The sequence below is a fragment of the Eucalyptus grandis genome, chromosome 8, assembly GCF_016545825.1.
Source record: "Eucalyptus grandis isolate ANBG69807.140 chromosome 8, ASM1654582v1, whole genome shotgun sequence".
Taxonomy (NCBI): Eukaryota; Viridiplantae; Streptophyta; class Magnoliopsida; order Myrtales; family Myrtaceae; genus Eucalyptus; species Eucalyptus grandis.
The window spans coordinates 52,705,732-52,731,545 of NC_052619.1; positions in this window are offsets into that span (position 1 = coordinate 52,705,732).

Below are 25,814 nucleotides of genomic sequence, written 5' to 3' on the forward strand. Positions count from 1 at the left end.
CTCTCCCCCCGTCTTCCTCAACATCATATCCTGTTGAACACAGTAGCAATCTGTCCCTGTGAGCTTAACTATTCAGATGTAGAAAGGATGCATTCTGCACCATGTCTTGGAGATACAGCAAGATTGGCATGATGCCAGGTGATGAGGGTAAAGATAAAAAGTTCATACTACTCGCCATGCAGGTGATGGGGGTAAAGATAAGCGCATCTCTCTCTCTCTCTCTCTCTCTCTCTCTCTCTCTCTCTCATTGTGCAAACTTCTCTCCTCTGTTAATTTACTACTGATGCTAAATTCTGCCTGCAAAGTTCTGGCAAGTTTTTTGCCATTATCTTCTTTGAAAAATAAAAAGAAAAGTGGGGTTCAGAGGTGGAAAGAAGAATAGCTTGAAGAGAAACGGAAAAGCGCAGACTTGCAACAGAAGGCACGGAAAGCTGTTTGCTTTAAGATGCATGACAACCGTGGAGATGGCCAGGGGGATGGGTGGCTTGTGTAGTGGAAGTGAAACCGCATTGCCGGTGGTCAACACGGTGAATTTGGGTCCAAATTCAAATCCACCAGGGGAAGTAAACTGACCTCTTTCACCATTTAATCACCACACCGAGTGTTGATTTTAACTCCTTAAAAATCCTCTGACACGTCAGCCCCTCAGGATTGTCCGGATAATAAGAGCGAGAGCAAAAGTCATACCCTACGATTTAAATCTTTACCGAGACATAGAACTGGATTCGTGTATAGTTAATATGAGAAAAATGCTATTCTATACATTGGCATTTAGTTGATAAAAAATTTTGATCAATTTATAGATGACATCTAGCGACTTGAATTCCATCCACATATAGAAAACCTGCAGCCAAGGGCTTGCCAAGGCTTATGTCAAAGCCCGAATAATACATATACTATGCCATCTCAATCTCAATCCACCAAGAGAATAAAGTGTCCACCAAGAGAATAAAGTGACATATTGATGTTTTCTTAAAGTCATACTCTGAGAAAGAGTATGCATTTTCGACTCCAGCAGGTGAGATATCCTTTGGGATGGTAGTCTTGGAAAATGAATCTTCTTGCTTCTGGCCTCCATAATTTGGCAGCAATGATGGCGATTCCACTGGACTGGTTAGGACTACTTTCATCTTCCTCTCCTCTATGTATTTACCACTTTCTTTATCAAATTGAAAATTTAAAAGAAAATTTCTCCAGTTACTTGACCCAAAAGATTATGGAACATATAGCAGCAAAACCTACCATATTTGCAGTAATGTCCGCTTCACCTGTATCAAAAACTTGTCTCTACAATGCAGGACAGGTGGAGCTACTTGCTGTGCTTACATGGTAATGGCATCAAACAGAAGATAGGATGAAAGGCCTATTCTAATTCTTTCGCAGTATCAGGACATAGCTTCTGAGCTTTATCATGGTTTTCCTTTGTCTCAATGTATAATAGGATACCACGGTAGGCATTCAAAATCTTATTCAAAGACGATCCTTACAGCAATGTGACTGACATTACCTTAAGCAGTTCATATCCCAGTAATCATACACTCTTACCGACAACGTCACTTGCTATGGAAGATTAATTGGACATTTATCATTTATGTATGTGAAAAAAAAAATTATAGGGACTACCCAAAGATATATTTGAGAACTATATACCAATATGCATTTGGTGTTGATTCCATTCAAATTATTGCCGGAGCTCTGGTCACATGCTGTCACATGTAATGTGTTTTTGAATTTAATATTCTACTTTTTCATATCTTTACTCATATGATAAATTTTTCTTTTGTAATGAGTCACGTGCCATAGCGTGGCTGAAGCTCCAAGAAAAATTTCACTAGAGTCAACACAAGGGGACACATTGATACGGACTTCTACCTTTTGGGGGCTAGATTGCAAAAATTGAAACGCCATTTGGCAATATGCAACAAACTCAAAAGTTAGAAAATACGTAGTTTGCCCCCAGAGAATTTACTGAGTTTTCGGATCACTAGATCAGTAGCAGGAAGCCAAAACCGAGTATTGCCGGCCTGAACTCATTATTAATCTCACGCAGTTCGTTCTAAGCATGTGAAAAGCTCATTTGGCAGTGCTGTATCTTTTCGATGCAGTTTCGAATGGATGAAAAACTCAGCATTTACCACAACTCAATGGGCATAAAAGCCTCCGGCACCAAAGCAAAAGCAGATTCATCCTAGTCCGGGAATAGTTAACGTCAAGCTGATAATGTGCCTTGAAAATCTAAAACTGGAGGAAAACAAAGAGTATGGCACTCGCATCCAATATCGATCATAAAACTATGTCCAGCGGCCACAGCGATCGAGCATCAAAACCCGTCGTAAAGAAAACACGAGTCGAGCAATCTTGAATCGACTGATACCCATTTTTGTACCTGTGCTGGCTTCAAAGCGAACGAGGCGCGAGCCGGTGTTGCAGTGAAGGTGGCCATTCCGAGCTCCGATTCAAAAGAAGGTGAAGGAAATGAATGAGAGAGAGAGAGAGAGAGAGAGAGAGAGAGATCACAGAAGGAGAACCCGTGAAGTTTGTGAGAGAGAGGCGATGTATATACAGGGGAGAGGGAGGGAGCGGGAGATTGTAGGACGGTGTTCGTTTCAAGTTATCTGAAAAAGCAAACATTTTAAATGAGCACTTCGCCAACGTTACAAAAAAGAAATTCAAAGCGGAGCAAAAGAACATGAGAGAATTTGGCTTGCCACTTTAAGGACGGTTAAGGAATTTAGGTAAGTGCACTTTTAATGGAAAGGCCTAGTTAACTTCTTCCTCAAATTTCACCATTTTATCCTCGTTGACACCTAAATTTTAACGATTTAGATTATTTATTTATTACATAGAAAATTATGGGTTAATTTTATTAATTGCATAATATAGATTTAGATTGCATTTATTTTGTTATTTGCATCTTTTTGCATTTTATCGACCTGGGAATAATGAGTTCAATTAGATGGGCCAGCGCCCATAAAAGCGAATGACGGCCAAAAGCCCATGTTTCTAATAATTAAAATATTATCTCGTGGGAATATAATATTTTAAAATTTTTCGAGATATGAATTTTTTTTTAGATAGGGTAAATGGGTAAAAGAATATTGCGATTTGATTTTGAAAGATTTGGATTTAGAGAAAAATTTTATCTTAATCTCGAATTCTCATCAGTATGGGACGAATTTTGTGAAAAAGTTACGGATTTGGATTCGAATAACAAACTAAAATCCTAGTCCTTCACAAGGTGGTATGCGGGGGCTTTTTCTAGGGATTCTCTTCGTGGAAGGCTAAAATAAAAAGAAGTGAAAAAGTGCAGCAGGAACAGTGACAACAGAGAGAGAGAGAGAGAGGGGGAAAAGGTAAAAGTAAAAGGCAGAGGTGAGGGGACGTTTACTGTTCATCGTCTCCCTCACGCTCGCTGGCTCTGCTTTGCCCTCCACCCGCAGCCACGAAGCCCCCGCGCCTGAGCCCCGCTCCGACAGCTCGCTCCGTCCGACGCCGCGCCGCCACACTGCGATCCAGCACCCCCGCTCCGCTGCAATCTCGCGCCCCGCGACCCACCTCGACCGCACCCTCCAGCCCGCCAAAGCTCTGTCGCGGCCGGACCCGAGCCAGATCTGCCCACCGCCTGCACCGCGTCGGCTCCGAGCTTTCCCTCCGACGACCGTTGCTGCTGCTCCCGTGACGCCCCTGTATCGCGCGCCTCTACCCTGCTCCGCCTCTGGTCCGACGACCCGGCTCTGTTTTGCCCGTGAAGCCGCAGCTGCTGCTGATCTGCATCGCCACCCGGTTGGTCTCGCCCGTGACGCCGCTTCTGTCTTTGTTCCGCCCCTCTCCCAGCGACGCCCACAGCAGCCTTCCGCCGAGCCTTCTTCACCAGTCGCTGCTGCATATCCGGTGGTCTGCTCGACGCCAGCAACGCCGCGACGCCCCTTTCGCCGGTGCCCGAGCGCCGGTTGCTTCGCCCGTGCCGTCCCTGTCCCGCCTGACCCGCGACCAACTGTGCCTTCCCTTCGCCGGAGCTGCCCCTGCCGGACCGACGACAATTGCCCTTGGAGACCCACGGTCACACGTGGGAAAGGAAAGAAGAAAAAAAAAAGGGAAAAGGGAATTAGGTAGATTTTTTATTTTATTATTATTGCTTATCCAGTTATATTTTTTTTTCCTTTATATCTGTTTTTTAGTAGGATTATTCCAATGAATGGTTGAGATTCCGACATGAAAAGTCCCTCAAGCTGCGGATTGACAGTCCGATTTTCGAGTTAAATCCGACTCGCAATCCCTTATAAAAATCAACAATCCAATTTATTAGAGATTCGATTCGCGATTTAATTTAAAATTAACCAACCCAATCTCACGCGAGATATGGTTCGCTAATTTTGGATATTAATATTGTCTTGCTTAATTAGATGTTGTATGTTTGGATCAATTTTATTTTCATAAGAGGAAAAAATAAAAAAAATCGAATTAGGGCTAAGTTTGTTTTAGAATATTCCTAGACTTAGGTTTAAAATCGCAATTTTATTTCGAATTTTTTAAATAAGAAAATAAAAAAAAAATCTGAATAAGGATTAGGTTTGTTTTTATTATCTTGCATATTTAGGATTGCAATCTTATTTCGAATTTTTTAAATAAGAAAATAAAAAAATCTGAATAAGGATTAGGTTTGTTTTTATTATCTTGCATATTTAGGATTGCAATCTTATTTCGAATTTTTAAATAAAAAAATAAAAATAAAAAGCACATTCATTTAGGATGTTAGTTTTATCATTATTTGAATTGCATGTGAAATTTTAATTTCGAAATTAATATAGAAACACTAAAACTCATCATGCATATATCATATTGAATTAGGGCATTCTTTGCATGTCATTGCATGTTAGGATTGTATGTTTATCAATTATAGGTAGATAATCTCTTCTAGATAAATTGCATGTTTTGTTAGGAAAATAAAAATCTCCATGTCATATAGAATTAGGTCCATAAAATGCATGTCATTTAGTCATTTAGTGATTGTTGTTAGGTTCATTTCTAATTAGAAATTGTCCGTCTTTAGATTAGGTCATTTAGTAAATGCCGCGTGACATATAGCTCGCATATTAAATTGTATGCCGCATGTCATTTTAATTGAAATAATTTTGTACGTCATTGCATTGCATTGCACGTCGTTAGAATTAAATCATTTGGGTTAATTGAAATTGCATATTTAATTATTACATTTCTTTATAATAGACTGCATGCTTATTTATGTCATATAGTTTAGGACATATTGTCATGCCATATCATTTCATATTAGAATTAGAAGCATTGCATTGCATATGGACTATATTTTCGTTGGAAAAGAGAAAACAAAAATTGAGTAATTGCACCACCCGCGGTGGTGGCGTAGGTGGTTGAGCAAAGGACCTCCCACGAAAGGGCCTGAGTTCGATCCACGGCGTCGTCGAGTCTTAAGTGCAAGCCGTGTCTTAAGTGGGTTGTCGGGGGTGGTGGGTCCTCCCGCTTACGCAGCCCCCCAGGGTTTACTCTCCACCGCGAAGCGGCGAGCGGAGGTTCCCTGGGTAAAAAAAAAAAAAAAATTGAGTAATTGCTTGTTAATTAGAAATCATATCTAGGGTTGATGTGGATTTTAATTTAACACTGCAGATGCTTTCGTTGCTTTGAGGTAAGTCCTGCAATATTTAATTGCTTTCTTGGGTGTTAAATTGGTGGTTTGCTCACATCTTAGGGAACTAGTTTAAAATCAATTCAAGTGTCAAATATTTTTTTCAAAATAAAAAAATGGTACCGAAAGGGCGTTAGAGGAATCTAACGTAATCAAGTCCCCGTACTCAAATCTCTAGTTCGTAAGAGTAAAATGAATCTTCCGTTACTTTACTTAGGTTTCTAATCGACCCACCAAAAATAGATTAGTGGCGACTCTTAGTTAAAAATTAATTGCATGTTAAGGACTTGAAACTAAAGTTACGAATTGGTATGGGCTTGAAAGAGTCTGAGTTAAGTCTAGGCTTAACAATTCATTAGCCAAACCCTAGGTGGTCCAAACCTCCGAAAAATTGGGTCGCGACGATCCTGCTTTTTGCTTTTGCTAATTTTACATTTTTCTCTCTCTTTAAAGCTAAATTGTATTACAATATTAACATAACATGTAGATGAGCACCAAAATGAGAAATTTAAAAAGCGAGATAAAATGGTGTTTTGGCTTTCACATATATAGATAGAAAAGTCGGTTTCTTTCTTCTTCTTCTTCTTTTTTCAATGATCTATAATAATCAAAACTAGAAGAACAGTGTATTTCATACTAACGTGGTACACTGTGATGTATTGAAATACATGTGTACATGTTTGGCAATGCATCTTTGAAAGTTGATGTGCTATAGACAGCTACGATGACTAATATGTTTGATCGCTGTAGTTATTAGAATGAAGAAAAGACCTTACAAATATTGTCGCAGAGCTTTTACCAATGTTTATATATGTGTTATTGGAAATTTTGCACGATACCATTTTCACCATATGATGATGATGATGATGATAGTCGAATCCGGAATAGACATTTTGAGAGGACTTCATTTCCAACTGAAATACCAAAGCAATCCATGTTTATACATGAAATTGCAGAAGAAAATATAAGGCAGTACAATGCCGAACCCTTGAAATGCACAATCTACTACAGCCCAATGAGGCGGCAACCATATGTATCCAATTGCAAAGGGCCACAAGAGCGACCGTACAATCACACAGGAAAGGAAATCCCACTTGGAATTGCTCTCCCCTCCTGTCTTCCTCAACATCATATCCTGTTGAACACAGTAGCAATCTGTCCCTGCAAGCTTAACTGTTCAGATGTTGAAAGGATGTATTCTGCACCATGTCTTGGAGTTACAGCAAGACTGGCATGACGCCAGGTGATGGGGGTAAAGATAAAAAGTTCATATTACTCGCCATGCAGGTGATAGGGGTAAAGATAAGCGCATCTCTCTCTTTCTCTCGATCGTGCAAACTTCTCTCCTCTACTAATTTACTACTAATGCTAAGTTCTGCTTGTGAAGTTCTAGTAAGTTTTTTTCGACAGGGATCCTGAGTGTCAAAAATTGGCACAAAGGACACTTAAGTGCCAAAAGTTACGAAAGTGACATTTAAGTGCCAAAATCGAAGAAAATGGATCACTTACGCATCTATCCAGCCAAAATGTTGACGTGGCAATTTTTCGGCAAAACAAGTGTAAAACGGCATTGTTTTAGTGCCGACGTGATAAAAAGATAATATAAAAAATAATTAGTTTAAATTTAAATTTAAATTTATTTAAAAATTTAAAAATAAAAAATTTTAATATTAAGAAATTTTAAAAATTTAAAAAAAAAAAGAAAAGAAAAGAAAACGGGGGAGGTGGTCGAGGGCTCGATCGAGGCCGGCGACCCCCGGCCGACCCTCCCCTCTCCACCGTCGGCCCTTCCCGGACGACGGGAGGCGGCAGCGGTAGCTCAAGGCTAAGCCCTTAGCCACCTCCCTCCTTTTTTTAAAATTTTTTAAATAAATTTAAATTTAAATTAATTGATTTTTGTATTTTTTTACCACGTCGCACCAAAACGACGCCGTTTTAGCATTATTTGGCCACCTCAGCCTACAAAACAATGTTGTTTTGCACTTACTTCTCTGGAAATTGCGTACGTTAGTATTTTTGCTGGATTTTGGTTAGAGTAGCACCTAAGTGATCCATTTATTTTTTAATGTGACATTTAAGTGCCGTTTCATAACTTTTGGCACTTTTAAGTGTTACTTTGTGTCAAGTTATGGTACTTGGAAGCGATTTTTTGTCCTTTTTTTCCTTATATTTAAAAAATCAAAGAGAAAAATTGGGGGGGGTGGAAAGAAGAACTGCAACGGAAAAGCGCAAACTTGTAACGGAAGGCATGGAAAGCTGTTTGCTTTAAGATGCATGACAACCATGCATATGGCCAATGTGGTCTTCCCCACCCAAAAAACAATTGTTTCTCGTGGCCCGAGATGGAATTTTATATGATTTGAATCCGTATAGAAGAATAATATCGTAATCTAATATCATCTACCGCCTGCAAAGTTGCCATTATCTTCGTTGAAAATTCAAAAGAAGGGGAGAGGCAGAAAGAAAAACAACATATGAAGAGAAACGGAAAGTGCAAACTCTCCATAGAAGGCACAGGAAAGCTGTTCGCTTTAAGATGCTTGATAAACTACTAAGAAACGATTTCATGTGGTCTCTAATGAAATGTCATAAGATTCTACATGAATGATAATCGTACTTTGCGCTCCGCTACTGCCTGCAAAGTTGCTATTATCTTCTTTGAAAACTCAAAAGAAGGAGCAATGTAAAAAGAAAAACCGCACTGAAGAGAAACGAACATCACGAACTCTCAACAGAGGGCACAACAAAGCTGCTTGCTTTAAGATGCATGACGAACTACTAATGAACAATCATTTCACGTGGTCTCTGATGATATTTTATAAGATTTACATCCGAATACCAGATCGATATCGTACTTTATGCTCCACTACTGCCTGAAAAGTTGCCGTTATCCTCTTTGAAAACTTCAAAGAAGGGGGGAGAGGCAGAAGGAAAAACAACGTTGAAGAGAAACGAAAGTCACCAACCCTCAACAGAAGGCACAAGAAAGCTGCTTGCTTTGAGATGCATGATAAACTACCAATAAACAATCATTTCACGTGGTCTCTGATGAAATTTTATAAGATTTACATCCAAATACAGGATCAATATAGTACTTTATGCTTCACTGTTCCTTTCAAAGTTGCTATCATCTTCTTTGAACGCTCAAAAGAAGGGGAGAGGCAGAAAGGAAAACAACATTGAAGGGAAACGAACATCGCTAACTCTCAACAGAAGGCACGAGAAAGCTGTTTGCTTTAAGATGCGCGACAACCTTGCACATGGTCATTGTTGAATTCCTACTTAAAACCAATTATTTCTCTTAACCTCTGATGAGAATTTATAACCATTACAGCCAAATGGAGGAATAATATTGTACTTTATGCTTCGGTACTATAATATATGTATTATGTACATATTTGTTCAATGCAACAAAAAAAACCATGTTTCTCACACAATTTCTCCCAAAATAAGACACGTTTTTTGAGTGTTTGAAATTTTTACGTTCGCAATGTTATTGTTCTTGGGCATGGAAACATGGCATGCAAACATTGTAGAATTGAAATATTCAAATTCAATCCCCAACATTTTAATTCGACCAATATTGTTTTAAACCTTTGAGTGAAAATGCAATCAAGTCCTCTTGGTCAAGTCTCGCTTGAATGGTTGTCCAATCATCTGCTGTTGTACGTATCCCAACTAGTGACCTAACGTGGACGAATTTACTCGAAACGACACCATTTTTGCTTAACTCCACAAGCGATCACCCTTGCCTAGTCCCGCCCTCACTCAAGTTGATTTCTATCAACAGTCATGGCTCAGCTACAGCTGGCGCCTCCAAATGTGGAGGCTTGGCAGTCGGTCACCATGGCCATCGGGCTCCATGGCCCTTCCATGGCCGCTCAACTTGAAGCGTTTGAACTTTAGTTACTTCGAGGTGAGCCAAATCTTGCATGGCATTGAGCTCAACCAGATTTTGCATCTCCAAATCCGGAGGTGACGACCTCATGGCCGTTGACCTGGTCCAGGATGGACGGCCTGCCGCCGTGAAAGTTGTCATCGGCCCCTCAACATAGTCAACAGCACCTCACCTCATCCCTAAAACCCTTGTCTCTCTATTTTCTCTCTCTGCGTGTCCTCAGTGAGTTCAACACTTTCAATGCTTGTCGAGCTCGTGATTGTCGAGATCTGGGCAAGCTCAACGGCCATGAAAGAGGAGCGGTCGAGCTTATCCATGGCCGTTGATCATGTGGCTGTCCACATCTTGGCGAACTCGATGGCCATTAGCTCCATGTCTAGAGGTTTGGCGGCTCACCGTCAAGCCTAGAAGGCTGGCGACTAGTCTTGCTTAGATCTAGCTCATCTGTTATCGAGGATGGCTACCGAGTGGTGTAGCGAATAATGCCATTAATTATGGATGGCAAAGGCACAACCTTGGAGGCTATGGAAAAGAAGGAAAGAAAAAAAAAAAAAATCGACATCGCAATCCATACATGCCGTCGTCATTACACATGAGACGGCTAGTAATGACTGGGCTGCCACATAAAATTTTTTTAGGCAAGCGGCTAGAAGGACTTAATTGCATTTTCATTCAAAGGTGGTTACAATCAAAATATTTAGGACCAAATTCGAATCCACATTATAAGGCTGCGTTTACTTATATTTTTATTTCTGAGAATAATTTTTGTTCAGAAATAGTTTCTTTGATTTCTATTTCCTGGATGAGTTTCCAAGCAGAATAATAAGTTTGATAACTATATAAAATTTCTATTCCCGAGATAGAAAAAGAACACAAATTTATTTAGTACAACTCTCAAATTTTTTTGTGACACAGAATTTTTTTTTTAGATTTCAAATAATTGTCTGAGATTTTTTTGAATTTTTTTTTTGCTTTTTTTTTCCTTCTTTCTTCTTCAACCTCTAGCTGATCGCCGAGTCTTGGTGACTAGCCAAAGACGATAGCTAACAAGGCCGACCTCGCCTAGCCACCACAAGGCTCCCTCGAGGTTGGCAAGGCCAACCTCGTCGGCCCTCCTCTCTAGTCTGTCACCGACTCTCGTTGAGGCTTGGTGACTGGCTAGAGGAGGAGAATAAGAATGAAAAGTAAAGAAAAGAGAAAATGACTTCATTTCAGGGGAACAAAGAAGTAGGTTTTTTCTACTTCTTGTTTCTGTTCCAAATATATTTTTTGGCTACTAATCTGTTTTAGGAAATATAAAAATTAGCTAATATTACCAAACGAATTTCTATTTTTTTCTCTTCCCAAAAAAAAAGGAATATAGAAAAATGGAATGATTACCTAACAAGGCCTAACTTTATGATTGAATCTGAAACCACTGGAGGTTCGCCCCAGTGGCCACCCTTCCAACATGTAAGGGGAGGTGAGGGGTTCAAATCCCCACCTTCTCAGAGGGGGAATGGGGTGGGGACGCGTAAGTTTTAGGAGTGGGTTTCGACTCCCACACCCCCTGCAAGAGCAGGGCAAAAGTCCGAGAGTGAGTGTAGAGTAGAAATAGAGTAGGACTGACCAAAAAAAAAAAAATCTGCAATACTACCAGCTGAACCTATGCCTATTATAAGTTTTCTTTTCTTTTAATAATTCTTCCTCTCTTCTGTCTCCTCTCTTCATCGGTATAAAATGGGTAATCAGGGGTGGGAAGCTTGTGTAGTGGAGGAGAAACTTCTTCCCGATGGTCTTCCCAATGAATTTGGGTCCAAATTCAAATCTACCAGGGGAAGAAAACTGACCTCTTTCAACATTAAATCACCACGCTGAGCATTGATTTTAACTCCTTAAAATCCCGACAAGTCCGCCCCTAGGACCTTCCAAATTATAAAAGCAAGAGTAGAAGTTATATCCTATGATTTCCAATCTTTCCCAAGACAGAGAAACGGATTCACATATAGTTAATATGAGAAAAAAGCTATCTTATACATTAGTATTTAGTTGATAAAAAGGTTGATCAATTTATAGATGACATGCCACAACTTGAATTCCATTCACATATAGATAACACGCAACCCAGCCAAGGCTGTGTCAAAGCCCCAATACATGAATTAGATACCATGCCATCTCAATCCACAGAGAGTAAAGTGACATATTAATGTTTTCCAGCGGTCGTGCCCTAAGAAAAGGTGATGCATTTTCGACTCCAGCAGGTGAGATATCCTTTGGGATGGTAGTCTCGGAAGATGAATCTTGCTTCTAGCCTCCATAATCTAGCGGCAATGATGGTGATTCCACTGGATTGGTTAGGACTGCTTTTATCTTCCTCTCCTCATGTATTTACCACTTTCTTTATCAAAATGAAAATTTAAAAGAAAACTTCTTGGGTTACTTGACCCGAAAGATTATGGAATATATAGCAGCAAAAGCTACCATGTCAGCAGTAATGTCCTCTCCACCTGTGTCAAAAACTTGTCTCTGCACTGCAAGACAGGTGAAGCTACCTGCTGTGCTTACATGGTAGTAGAGGTGTTAAAATGGGTCATAAACCCATTTATAACCCATTTAAATCTTAAATGGGTCATAAATGGGTCACTTGTTTATAACAAAAGATAGTTAAATGGGTTTCACAATTAAAGGTTTAAGATAGGTGGGTCTTAAGTGGGTTTTTAAATCGGTTGGGTTGAAAACTCATCTTTAAAAAAAAATTATAATTCCTCCCTTCTCTCTTTAACTTTATAAAAATCGAAATTATAATTTTTTTTATTTTTATTTTCTCTTTTCTTTTTCTTCCTTTATTATCTTTCTTCTTTTTTTTTTTTCTTTTTTTTTTTTTTTTTCTCCTTCCTCCTTCCGGTCGCCGGCACGGCGACGGCCGGCGACCAGCCAGGCGAGCCTTGAGCTCGCCGGATCCGGCGAGGCGGAGGCCTTGCCAACGCCCAACGAGGCGCTCGAGCCTCGCCGATCCGGCGAGCCTCGAGCTCGCCGGATCTGGGCGAGGTGGAGGCCTCGCGCCGTCAGGCGAGGCGGAGGCCTCACCGGGCGTCGGCGAGCTCGAGGCTCGCCGGACGGCGAGACTCGAGCTCGCCGGCGGCCGGGCGAGACTCGAGCTCGCCGGTGTCGGGCGAGGCTCGAGCCTCACCGATCCGCGAGCCTCAAGCTCGCCGGCCGTGGCTCGCCGAGATCCGGCGAACTCAAGCTCGCCGGCACGGCGAGCTCGAGGCCGACGGCCAGCCAAAGAAGAAGAAGAAGGAGAAGAAAAAAAGAGAAAAAGAAAAGAAAATTATATTTTAAAAATAAAATAAAAATAATTAAAATTTTAATTTAAAAAAATAATTAAATTTCGATTTTTTAAATAATTATTTTAAAATTTATAAAAATTGTCCATTAAATTTATATGGTATAAAACTATTTTAGCAATACAAATTTTAAAAAAATTATATATATATATATATATATATATATATAAAAGCTTGGAAATATCTTAATAATATAATCTTTATAAAAAAAAAACATAGGAATAAAGTTTTCTAAATTTGTTAAATATGAAAATATTTTATTAATATGAGTTGGGTCGGGTCGGGTATGGGTTGGGTTTGGGTCGAAAAATTTACATTAAACATAAATGGGTCATAAATGGATTAATTGGTCAATTTGGGTCGGATCATTAATGACCCGACCCAAACCCGACCCGATCCACCCATTTAACGGCTCTACATGGTAGTGGCATCAAACAAAAGATAGGATAAAAGGCCTACTCCAATTCTTTCGAAGTATTAGGACACAGCTTCTGAGGCCTGTCATGGTTTTCCTTCGTCTCAATGTATATTAGGCTACTATGCTAGGCATTCAAAATCTTATTCAAATATGATCCTTACTGCAATGTGACAGACTCCACCTTAAGCAGTTCGTATCCCAGCAATAATACAGTCTTACTGACATGTCGTGTCAAAGAAATTGCAGAAGAATCATTCAGCTGATTCAAGTGTTGTGGTGCCCCCCTCACAAGTATGTTATTGGCTTTAATAAGTATGTATACATGATGTTCCTCGGACTTGAGCAGCACAATTCGAATCAGATGATCCATTTGGCTTGATGATGCCTACATTTGGCCGCACATAGTATTTCTTCAGAGATGTAGACTTAGCCCGAAATGTTTTGGATATCCAGTGTAGAGCTCACAATGTTTCTCCACAATAGAGAGTTCTTAATGCGCTGATGTCCTACTATGAAAATTAAATTACATCAAGAGAACACAAGATTGAAAGGAAATTATTCACCTGCCATAACCTAAAAAATGAAACTTGATCACGGTGAAAGAAAAGGTCCAAAGAATACTCACCTTGAAAGCAACATACCGATCAGTCTTATTGCCTAGCGAACCGAGCATGAGCTTTGTTTACTCAACTCAACCGCATAAACATGGAGAAGAGGCTTCAGATGAAAGAACTTAAAGAGAAAGGGGGCCTGACATGAGGACAGGATGTGATGAACGTACATTTTTTTTTTGGGAATAATGCAGTAATGCAATCTTGTCTTCTTCGTACGTTTTCTCAACTAACCATTCCCAGTCATTCGGTTACAACAACCATTCACCTACTTAATCTCCAGAAAGATATTCACCTCACAAGTCATTCTAAGAGTTTGTGGTGCGAGAATAGAAACTATGCAAAAAGAAAGAACCTCACCAAATATTCGAAAGAACCTGACCAAATATTCGAAAACACCACAAGGAAAAGAATTTGAAAAACAGGGGGACCAATAACCAATTCATACTCGCCATTGAAGCTTATACCTTAAGATATTTTTTCCACCATTTTATATGATGTTGAACCGCAAATTCTCAAGCAAATTCTTGTAGAACAGAGACATATCATCCCCTTCACTTATTGCCTAATAAAACAGGCAGCAAGCAACGCAAATTTAATGTGGCTCCAAAAATGAAAATGAACCAAATGCGCAGCGCTATATATACTCACAAATTAAACTCAAGTTCATGAGGCCGGATCTCCAACAGCTTTTCAGCCATGATGACAACTATACCACTGATCCACATGAAATGGCAGGTCACATAGCAGGTAACAACAATCAAGCAAAAGCTCTGCATAAAGCTCAATTTCAAGTACCCATTTCATATAAATCCAATCACGCGCAGTGTCAAGCACATTCCTCATTTCAAACACCAAAATTGCACATGACCAAACACTGGAAAGGCGAAACTTAGATGGTTCACACTAATATGAAGCATGATTAAGCACCCAAATTACGAACACAATCCAAGAGCAGTTCACGATTTACCAAAAACCAGAGCGTTACATTTGGCAATGAAAGCTTAAAATCGGGGGAGTATCTTACAAGTCAGAAACTTCCTTGGGCACTGAAATCTTAATCTTCTGGAGAGTATCTTACATATCAGAATCTTCCTTTTGACGGATCCCATCAATGAGAAAATCAAACTCCAGTGCAAGTTCACAACGAAGGACACGGCAATAATATCAGCTAAGGGATATGCCATGACTCGCACGACCAGGAAAGACCCCAAGTCAGCAGGCCTAAATTTTCTCTAACCACCTCTCCAAGACACAACTCTAACATAGCAGTAGTAGCAGCAGTAGTACCAAACTCGAGTAATCCCTGGAGATAGTCGGGTTGACTATGATTTGGCAATAACAACTTGATGCCATTTTACTCAGCAAACAAAAACATAATCTTCAATACATGTGGTACTAGAAATTCATAAGAACCAATGTCTCGGGAGTAGCATTGAACCAAGATTCTGAAAGAGCAAACATGTTTTCCATTATTTGATTATTCATACAATAAATTTATGACTGAATTTGCAATTCTCCCAACTCACCTATGCTTATTATAAGTTTTTTTTTCCTTCCTTTCAATAATTCTTCCCCTCCTCTCCTCTCCTCATCTGTATAAAATGGGCAATCAGGGGTGGCTTGCGTAGTGGAAGGTAAACTGTCCTCCCAATGATCTTACTGGTGAAAGTAGACTCGAATTCAAATCAACCAGGGGGAGAAAACTAACCTCTTTCAACTTTGTATCACCTCGCTGAGTGTTGATTTTAACTCCTTAAAACCTTTGACACATCCAACCCTTCAGGATCCTGGCATCAAAAGACAATCCTTCTGGATTATAAGAGTGAGATAAAAAGTCATATTCTATAATTCTCAATCTTTCCTAAGACATATGTTGGGAATAACGGATCCCCGAAAACGCGGATTCGACACCGAATCGAACCCATAAATCAATGCGGAAGACGAAGCCTGGGAAAACACGCATCACCGATCGTAAAGCACACCACGGATTCGAGCGTACCTTGTTAGCCACAGATTAAACACCAAACGCCAATGGAGGAAGAGAATCCGGTCGAATCGATCCGATGAAGCCTTGAAGGGAAGAAATTGGAAGCCGTATGCCTACTGTCCTTTTGGGAGAGAAAACGCGCGGGAGAGAAAACGTAATTCTGATTCAACGTACGTCACTTTTCTCTCTCTCTCTCTCTCTCTCTTCCCTTTTATACCCCCTCCTTTCCACGGGCCCTATTCCCGTGGGCCGGGCCTTTTGGGCCCAACTTGGGCGGATGGGCCTTAAGCCCAAATCAAATAAAGCCTTCATCTCCCACTCGCACATGGTGGTCCAAAACCAACATGGGCGGACGGGCCCTACTCAAGCCCATCAAAGAATAATCCATCATAGACTCTCTCTTAACATGGTGGGCCGAACAGAATTCTCTTTACCTCTCTTCAACATTCATACTGGTGAATAATCCGTGCGACCAGATACTTTGAGAGCTCGTTGCTATACATCTCGTAGGAATATATAAAAGCAGCTCATAATGGGCGTCACACTCCGAGTAGATTTAGTATGCAGTACCCTAGATCGATCGATCACATTTATATCTCTCTTGATCTCTTTTAAACATGATATATACATTGTATTCACAATTACAATTATCACAAAGACAATCATAATTGGTCGACCAGTGAATACAAAACCACAATGTGATTCTTCAAAATCGATCTTCCTCTTTCCTTCAAACTCTCAATTTCAGTTCAGCTTACTTGTCTAGAAATGTTCCATTAGATCGAATCAACTCATGACCATTGGCAACATCCTAAGATAGCAAACACTAAATAGAAATCTTGAGAATAAGTAAGAGTCATGAGGGGACAAAAAATTTGAGGAACTCTTTTCCTCAAGAGTCTCACACGTCATAAAAGTTGAGATCAAACTTTTTGCCACTCTTCTTGGTCGTCTCATGCATACGTAGTATGAAATACGTATTACGGTATTAACTCCTTTCCCATGGAGCGTATGTCTACACTTTTCAATACCGTACAGATGATAGTTCAGACATACCCAATGTCTAACTTGAGTTCACCTATCTACTCATTCACTAAATTCATCAGAACTCACATCTGGTATCTTAGACAGATAAAGTAAAATATGTGGGGTATTTTACTTTCGAACATTACAAGTATTATGTCCTCATCTTAACACTTAGTTAAGGCGACATACGTGTTTTAAGCTTGAGCTCTCGATTATCACCTAGATAATAAGCTTAAAAACAGTCTCATCTCTATTTATCACACAAGAAATGAGGCGATTACCCGTGTGAGTGGGCTAATCTTATATCTGTCCGACATACTCCTCAATTTAAAGTAATGCACTGAGCATTAAGATGCATAAAGATCACATAAAGATTCATAGGCATTAATGATGAAAACACAAATTCATCAAATTGTGAACATTTAGGGAAATTACAATATTCAGTACATCACCCTCTACGCAACCCTAGAGATTTCATATGGCCACAAAATACATCTCTAGGTATTGGCTTTGTCATAGGATCTGCTACCATTCTATGCGTAGTATGTACTCTAAGTTCACATCTTTTCGTGCAACCATATACTTGACAAAGTTATACTTGGTATCTATTTGTTTGGTCTTGCCATGATATTTTGGATCTTTGGTGTACACTTTTGCTGCTTGGCTATCATCGTTAACCAATAACGAATATGCAGCACTTCCAATAATACCTAAATGATCCAATAATCTCTTAAGCCAAACATCCTTCTTGTACTGCTGCTGATAATGTCACGAACTCAGCTTCCATCGTGGATAAGGCTATACACGTTTGCTTCTTACTGCTCCATGATATGGCGCCATTGCTCGCAAGAAAGCAAATCCGTGAGGTAGATTTCATTTCATCTAAATCTCCTCCCCAATCAGCATCTGAATAGCCTTCAAGTCGCAGATCCTTTCCTTGGTAATTCAACTTGAAATCAGCAGCTTCCCTTCGTATACCTCGCATTCTCTTGACGGCTTGCCAATGTGCTGGACTCGATTGGATTGGTATCTACTCACCATTCCAACTGCAAAACATATGTCGGGTCTTGTACACATCATAGCGTACATCAAGCTCCCAACAGCACTTGCATAAGGAACATGCTTCATTTGTTCCTTCTCTTGTGGAGTCCCTGGACACGCCTATGGCTCAATCCTTCACCCTTTGCAATAGGAGTGTCTATGGGTTTACGCCTTGCATACGAAATCGTTCAAGAACCTTATTTATATAGGTTTCTTGCGAAAGAGACAACGATCTCTTCGAACGATCTCTTGAAATCTTAACTCCAAGAATATATGCAGCCTCACCCATATCCTTCATCTCAAAGTTGGAAGACAACCAACTCTTGACAGCCTCTTAACAAACTCCATATTGCTTCGGCAATTAGTATATCATCAACATATAATGATATGATCACAAATTGATCCTTGGATCTTTTGATATATACACAATGATCCTCATCAATCATTGTAAAATCATATGCCATTATGGCATTATGAAAACGTATATACCATTGTCTTGATGACTGCTTAAGGCCATATATCGACATCAAAAGTCGACATACTTTTTCTTCTTGGCCTTTCACTATGAAACCAGCAAATTGTTCCATGTATATTTCTTCCTCTAATTCTCCATTGAGGAAAGCAGTCTTTACATCCATTTGATGTAACTCAAGATCCAGACTAGCCACGATTGCCAGAATGATGCGAATCGAGGTAAATCTCACTACAGAGAAAACGTATCTTCATAATCAATTCCTTCCCGTTGATTATACCCTTGCCACAAGGCGAGCCTTATGCCTTTCTATCGAGCCATCAACCTTTCGCTTTATTTTGATAACCCATTTGTTCCCAATAGCTCTGCGTCCTTTTGGAAGATCAACCAGCTCCGAGACTTGGTTTGATTTCATTGACTCCATTTCCTCTTCCATTGCATTAATCCATTTTTCCTTACTAGGGCAATTCAGAGCCTCATTAATATTTCTTGGCTCATCCTCATCTTGTGGAGCAACCATAAAAGTTTCCCCTTCAATGCCAAAACGTCAACGGGGAATACTTTGGCGACTTGTTCGCCGTATGGGAGATTGTACACTTTGCACATCAGTCCCCATCATGCTCCCACTTGGATTAGGTAGTGATGATGTCGTCTCATCATGTGGTTGCAATTGAGAATGAGTTGAATTTAATTCATCACTTCTCATATTACTCCCACTCGGATGAACTCCACCAACATCATTATCCTGATTCAATGTCTCAAATAGGGAACAGCCTTCCCCTATTTCACCCTTCTTAGGAAATTCATCCTCTAAGAATGTGACATCTCGTGATTCAAATTCAGTTACACTCCCACTTTCCTGCTCACCTATGAACACATACCCTTTTGAGTGTTCCGAGTACCTTATGAAAATACTCTTCTTTCCTCTGGGACCCAATTTCCCAAACTTGTGAGAGGACTCATGTGTGTAGGCAGCACAACCCCATGGCTTAAGAAAACTTAAGTCCGATTTTCTACCTATCCATAACTCATATGGAGTGGAAGCAACTGATTTAGAAGGCACACGGTTAAGTATATAGGCAGCAGTTAACAACGCATCACTCCAAAAGGCGATAGGTAAGTTAGCATGCGCCATCATGGACCTAACCATCTCCAGTAGGGTTCTGTTCCTTCTCTCTGCAACACCATTTTGTTGAGGAGTATACGGAATAGACAACTGTCTTTCTATTCCTTTTTCATCACATAATTTTCTAAACTCATCAGATAAATATTCTCGACCTCGATCGGATCTCAATACTTTTATTTTCTTATCTAATTGATTCTCTACCAGGTTCATAAACCTTTTGAAACAACTTATCGCTTCAGATTATTGAGAAATCAAATAGACATATCCGAATCGAGTATAATCATCAATAAACGTGATGAAATAAACAGCCCTATGCCTTCCTCTCACATTCATTGGACCACAAACATCAGTATGGATTAAATGCAGAGGAAATTCAGCTCTTTTCCCTTTCCCAAATGGTTTCCGTGTTGTTTTCCCTTCTAGGCAATGCTTACATATAGGCAAATCGACTTTTTCAATGTTGCATAACAAGCCCTCTTTGGCTAGTCTATTCATACGTTGTTGGCCAATGTGACCAAGCCTAGCATACCACACATTCACATCATTATCATAGGTATTAGAAGACATGATAAGGGAATAATAAACATTAGCATTAACATAATCAATATCTAATACAATGAAACCATCAAGAAAATAACCACAACCATAGTAATTTGTATTCAAAAACAAATTCACACCTCTATTACAGAAGTTCACATTAAAACCTAGTCTAACCAAAATTAAAACAGACACTAAATTCCGACGAATCTCCGGAGCATACAGCACATCATGAAGGAACAAAGTGCGTCCACCACGCATGTTCAGTTGGCAGGTGCCAATTCCTTTCACTTCAGCTCTAGAGTTGTTTCCCACGTAGATCCACTTAGTTCCAGTAGGTACTCGTCGGAATTCCATGAAGGATCCTCTATCCTTCGCTACATGGTCCGTCGCTCCCGAATCCACACCACAAAGGATTAGACTCGCTTAAAAATACAGAACTCGACACAAAAGTAAAGTTCTGAAAAGTACAAGGGTGCATACCTTCTTTGGCTCACGACAAAAAGCATAGTGACCCTTCTTGTCACAAGCTTGTAGCATTTCACCCTTGCCAGCTTCTTCATGCGAGGACGCTTTCCTCTATCATGTTGGTTAAACTTGGGTTTCTTCCCTAAAGGACCAGCTTCTTCCTTGCCTTTCCCCTTATCAAACCAGCTAGGGCGTTTGCGCTTGGAGCTCGAAGCTCCATTTGAGCTAGAACTAGCATGATATAGTTCAACATCCGGCTTAGACGCCCTCTTCCAGGCTCAAGATGGCGCACAAGATCCTCGAAGGTTTTGATAGACTCATTATGGGTCAGGTGCACCTTCATATGCTCCCAACTCTGAGGCAAGGAACGAATCACTGCTTGCACTTGCTGCTCATCTGTGAGGACATGGCTAGCATCTCTCAGCTCGGTTATCATGTTTGACATCTTTCTAAGATGTTGCTTCATGGTCTGACCATGAGGCTTCTTATAAGAGTCAAACCTGATAGTGAGCTGCCTCAATCTAGTCACCGAAGTATGACCAAATCTAGCTGCCAATGCCTCCCACATTTCCTTGGCAATGTCAAAACGCCGAAACTCTCGCATGACGTCATTTTCCATGCTGCTCGCAACGTGATGCGAGCTAGAGAGTTCATTCTTTTCCACGCAGAAAAGCTTCTTTGTCTCTTTTGTGCTGTGCAAGGGGTTCCCTCTTCAGTTCTACCATGGTCATGACAAGAGCCTCAAGTGCTTCTTGCTCTTCCAAGACATACTGGATTTTCATTTGCCAGATTTCATAGTTGTCACCATTGAGCTTTTCACCTTTGTTCAGCTCGGCAACTATGCTCTTCGTGACTGAAGCCATTGATCTGAACGCATCAGACAAATATGCACGAATTATTAATGTCTATCATTTATGCATCCCTATTTGCATAGACCCATCATATTAATGAATAATTTCAAGTAAGGCTTTAGAATCAAAAGGTCACTACGTTTCCAATCATCATCCAAAAATCCTAACTTATAACTATCATTAATATGATTGTCATATGCAAAATTAATTCTATGAAGCTACAAAAACTTCGAAACTACCCACATTTAATTACCCACAAAGAACCAGCAAGAATAAGAAAGCAACAGATAATTGACATACAATTAAAAACAATAATGCTTTCAATTAACACAATTAGGTAGTAAACATTACATAAATATGTCCACAAAGCACACTTAACAAATATTAACCAATACAACTAACACCAAGTCAGCACACAAACTGGGAAAGATCCTCTTTTGTTCAATTTCTTGATCTTTTCCCTTGAAACAATACGGTAATATTCATTGACAAAATCCATGACAATTTTCTTATAAGAAGCAGCTCTGTTGACATCCCATATACGATTCAACACATCTTGCCATTCAGGTGGAAAAGTGCTTATGAAAAATCGCACCATCTCTCGATCGTGACATTGACGACCATTCCATACGACCTGTTGAATTTTCCCGTTGACTTCAAGGACATGATCAATTAAGTCACCTCTCTCCCATCGATGATCGGCCGCCCGCCTATCAACTTAGACAACGTATTCTTTTTTGTTCATCGGAATCGCGCGAATAGGTGTGCGCAACCTCGGGGAGGCATTGTTCCCGCAACAAATGCAGAACAAAAATAAGGGATTACTTATAATCCACATAGACTTAATTGAAAAAGAAACACATTCCTTTTTTTTTCTTTTTTTTCTTTTTTTTCTTTTTTTTTTCTTTCAACGGTCAACGGTCAAAGTCAGCGGTCAACGGTCAATGGTCAACGGTCGCCGGTCGTCGGGCCGGTCGGCCGGTCGAACCGCGTCGGACAAACCGTCGCACGTGCCATGCGCGTGCCATCGCCGCGGGTCGGGTCGTCCGGTCGGGTCGCCGGCCGGCCACCGCACGGCCAACCGACGCCATCGCTGATGTCATCGATGACGCTACCCGCCGTTACCGACGTTGGGTGACGCCATGCTGACGCCAGCACGCTCCGGTCCGTGGACCGGCGCGCTGCGGTTCGCCGCCGGCGGTGCGCACGCGCCCGTTCGCCGACCGGCGCGTGTGCCGCACGCGCTCGGCGATCCAAGGCCGCCGGGCGCGTCGCACCCACGCGCGCGCCTTCCAGCCGCGTGTGGGCGCGTGCGGCGCGCCCGCGGCGCCGACATACCGCCAGACTCGTCTCGACGTCGCCTTTCTTCCTATGCCATTAGAATTTGATTTCGAGTTACGCAAACTCGGAAAAAGGGCGAAAAGCACTCGGGTGTCGGGATTTCTCGCCCGATCCGTACGGCCAAGAACTTTTCGCGAAAAATTAACCAGAAAGCACGAAAAGATCGGGAAAACATGAAAGCGGGCTCTGATACCAATGTTGGGAATAACGGTCCCCGAAAACGCGGATTCGACACCGAATCGAACCCCTAAATCAATGCGGAAGACGAAGCCCGGGAAAACACGCATCACCGATCGTAAAGCACACCACAGATTCGAGCGTACCTTGTTAGCCGCAGATTAAACACCAAACGCCAATGGAGGAAGAGAATCCGGTCGAATCGATCCGATGAAGCCTTGAAGGGAAGAAATTGGAAGCCGTATGCCTCTTGTCCTTTTGGGAGAGAAAACGCACGGGAGAGAAAACGTAATTCGATTCAACGTACGTCACTTTTCTCTCTCTCTCTCTCTCTTCCCTTTTATACCCCCTCCTTTCCACGGGCCCTATTCCCGTGGGCCGGGCCTTTTGGGCCCAACTTGGGCGGATGGGCCTTAAGCCCAAATCAAATAAAGCCTTCAACATAGAAATGGATTCAGGTAAAGTTAATATGAGAAAAAAAGCTATCCTACACACTCGCATTTAGTTGCTAAAAAGGTTGATCAATTTATAGATGACATGCAGCAACTTGATTCCCATGCACAGATAAATAACATGCAGCCTAGCCAAGGCTGTGGCAAAGCCCCGATACATGTATTATATACAATGCCATCTCAATCCAGAAAGACAATAAAGTGACATATTGACATTTTCTGGCAGTCATACCCTGAGAAAAGGTAAGGCATTTTTTACTCCAGCAGGTGAGATAACCTCTGGGATAGTAGTCTCAGAAGATGAATCTTGCTTCCAGTCTCCATAATCTGGCAGCACTAATGGTGATTCCACTAGACTAGTTAGGACTGCTTTTATCTTCCTCATTTATGTATTTACCACTTTCTTTATCAAACTGAAAATTTTAAAAAAAAAAATCTCAAATTACTTGACCTGAATGATTAAGGAACATATAGCAGCAAAACCTACCATGTCAGCAGTAATGTCCTCTTCACCTATGCTAAAAACTTGTCTTTGCATAGCAGGACAAGTGGAGCTACCTACCATGCTTACATGGCAACTGCATCAAACATAAGATAGGATGATATGCCTACTCCAATTCTTTTGAAGTATTGGGACATAGCTTTTGAGGCCTATCATGGTTTTCCTTTGTCTCGATGTCTATTAAGCTACTAAGATAGGCAGTCAAAATCTTATTCAAAGATGATCCTTGTTGCAATGAGACTGACCCTACCATAAGCAGTTTTACCCCAATAGTAATACAATCCAATTGACATGTCATGGCAAAGAAACTGTAGAAGAATTGACACCTAGACCCTTGGAGTACCAAAAGTTGGTACAAAGGGATACTTAAATGCCAAAAATTACAAAAGTGACATTTAAGTGCCAAAATTGAAGCAAAATGAATCACTTAAGTGCTAATTCGGCCAAAATGCTGACGTGGTGATTTTCCGGCGAAGTATGTGCAAAACGGCGTCGTTTTGCATACCGATGTGGCTAAACAATGCAAAAACAACATCGTTTTGGTGCTGAAGTGGTAAAAAATTAATATAAAAATTAATTAAATTATTTTTTTTTTTTTAAAGGAGGGAGGTGGCCGAGGTTGAGCCTCGCCGCCGCCACCGCCAGAAGGGCCGGCGACGGAGGGGGAGGGTCGGTCGGGGTCGGTCGAGCCTAGGCCGGGCTTGGCGACCCCGAACGATTGGCAGCAAGAGCCCATGAGCCCTTGCCCCAAGGGTCGACGCCCTCGCCCGGCCAAGCCAAGGGCCTTTGCCCGCTAGGGACCCCGGCCGACCCTCTCCCTCCGTCACCGCCGTTCCCGACAACGGCGGGAGGCGGTGGCGCGAGGGCTCGCCCTCAACCGCCTCCCTTCACCTTTTTTTTTTTTCCTTTAGAATTATAAATTATAAATTATTATTATTATTATTATTATTATTATTATTATTATTATTATTATTATTATTATTATTATTATTATTATTATGTTTTAAATTTAATTTAATTAATTTTTGTATGAAAATTCAAATTATACCAAAATAACATCGTTTTTGTATGTGTTTTGCTGAGTTAGTCTTCCAAAGCCACGTAAGCGAAAAATTAATAAAAAAATGTCACATAAGATTCCTGATGAGGTTCGCTGGATGGGGCACTCAAGTGTCCCATTTTTCATAAAAAGTGACACTTAAGTGTCATTTTCGTAAGTTTTGGCACTTACGTATCCCTTTCTGTGCCAACTTTTGGTACTTAAAGCGTTCTTTTGCTTAGAAGAATTATTCAGTTGATTCAAGTACTGTGGGCGTGTCCCTCCTCACAAGTATGTTAGTGGCTTTAATAAGTATGTGAACATGATGTTCCTCGGACTTGAGCAGCACAATTTCGAATCAGATGTTCCATTTGGCTTGATGATGCCTACATTTGGCCACACATTATTCCTTCAAAGGTGTAGACTTAACCCGGAATGTTTTGGATATCCAATATAGAGCTCACAATGTTTCTCCACAATAGAGAGCTTTTAATGCACTGATGTCCCACTCTGAAATTTAAATTATATCAAGAGAATACAAGATTGAAAGGAAATTGTTTGCCTGCAATAACCTTTAAAAAGTAAAGCACGATCATGGTGAATGGAAAGGTCCAAAAAATCCTCACCTCGAAAGCAACATACCGATCAATCTTATTGCCTAGCGAAATCAAGCATGAGCTTTGTTTACTCAACTCAACTGCATAAACACGGTAAAGAGGCATCAGATAAAAGAACTTAACGGGGCACAACATGAGAGTGGGATGTGATGAAATGGACCATCATACATTTTCTTTGAAGACATAATGCAGCAACGAAATCTCATTTTGTGTGTTGGTTTTCTCTACTGATCATTCTCAGTCAATTGGTGAAAACACTCACT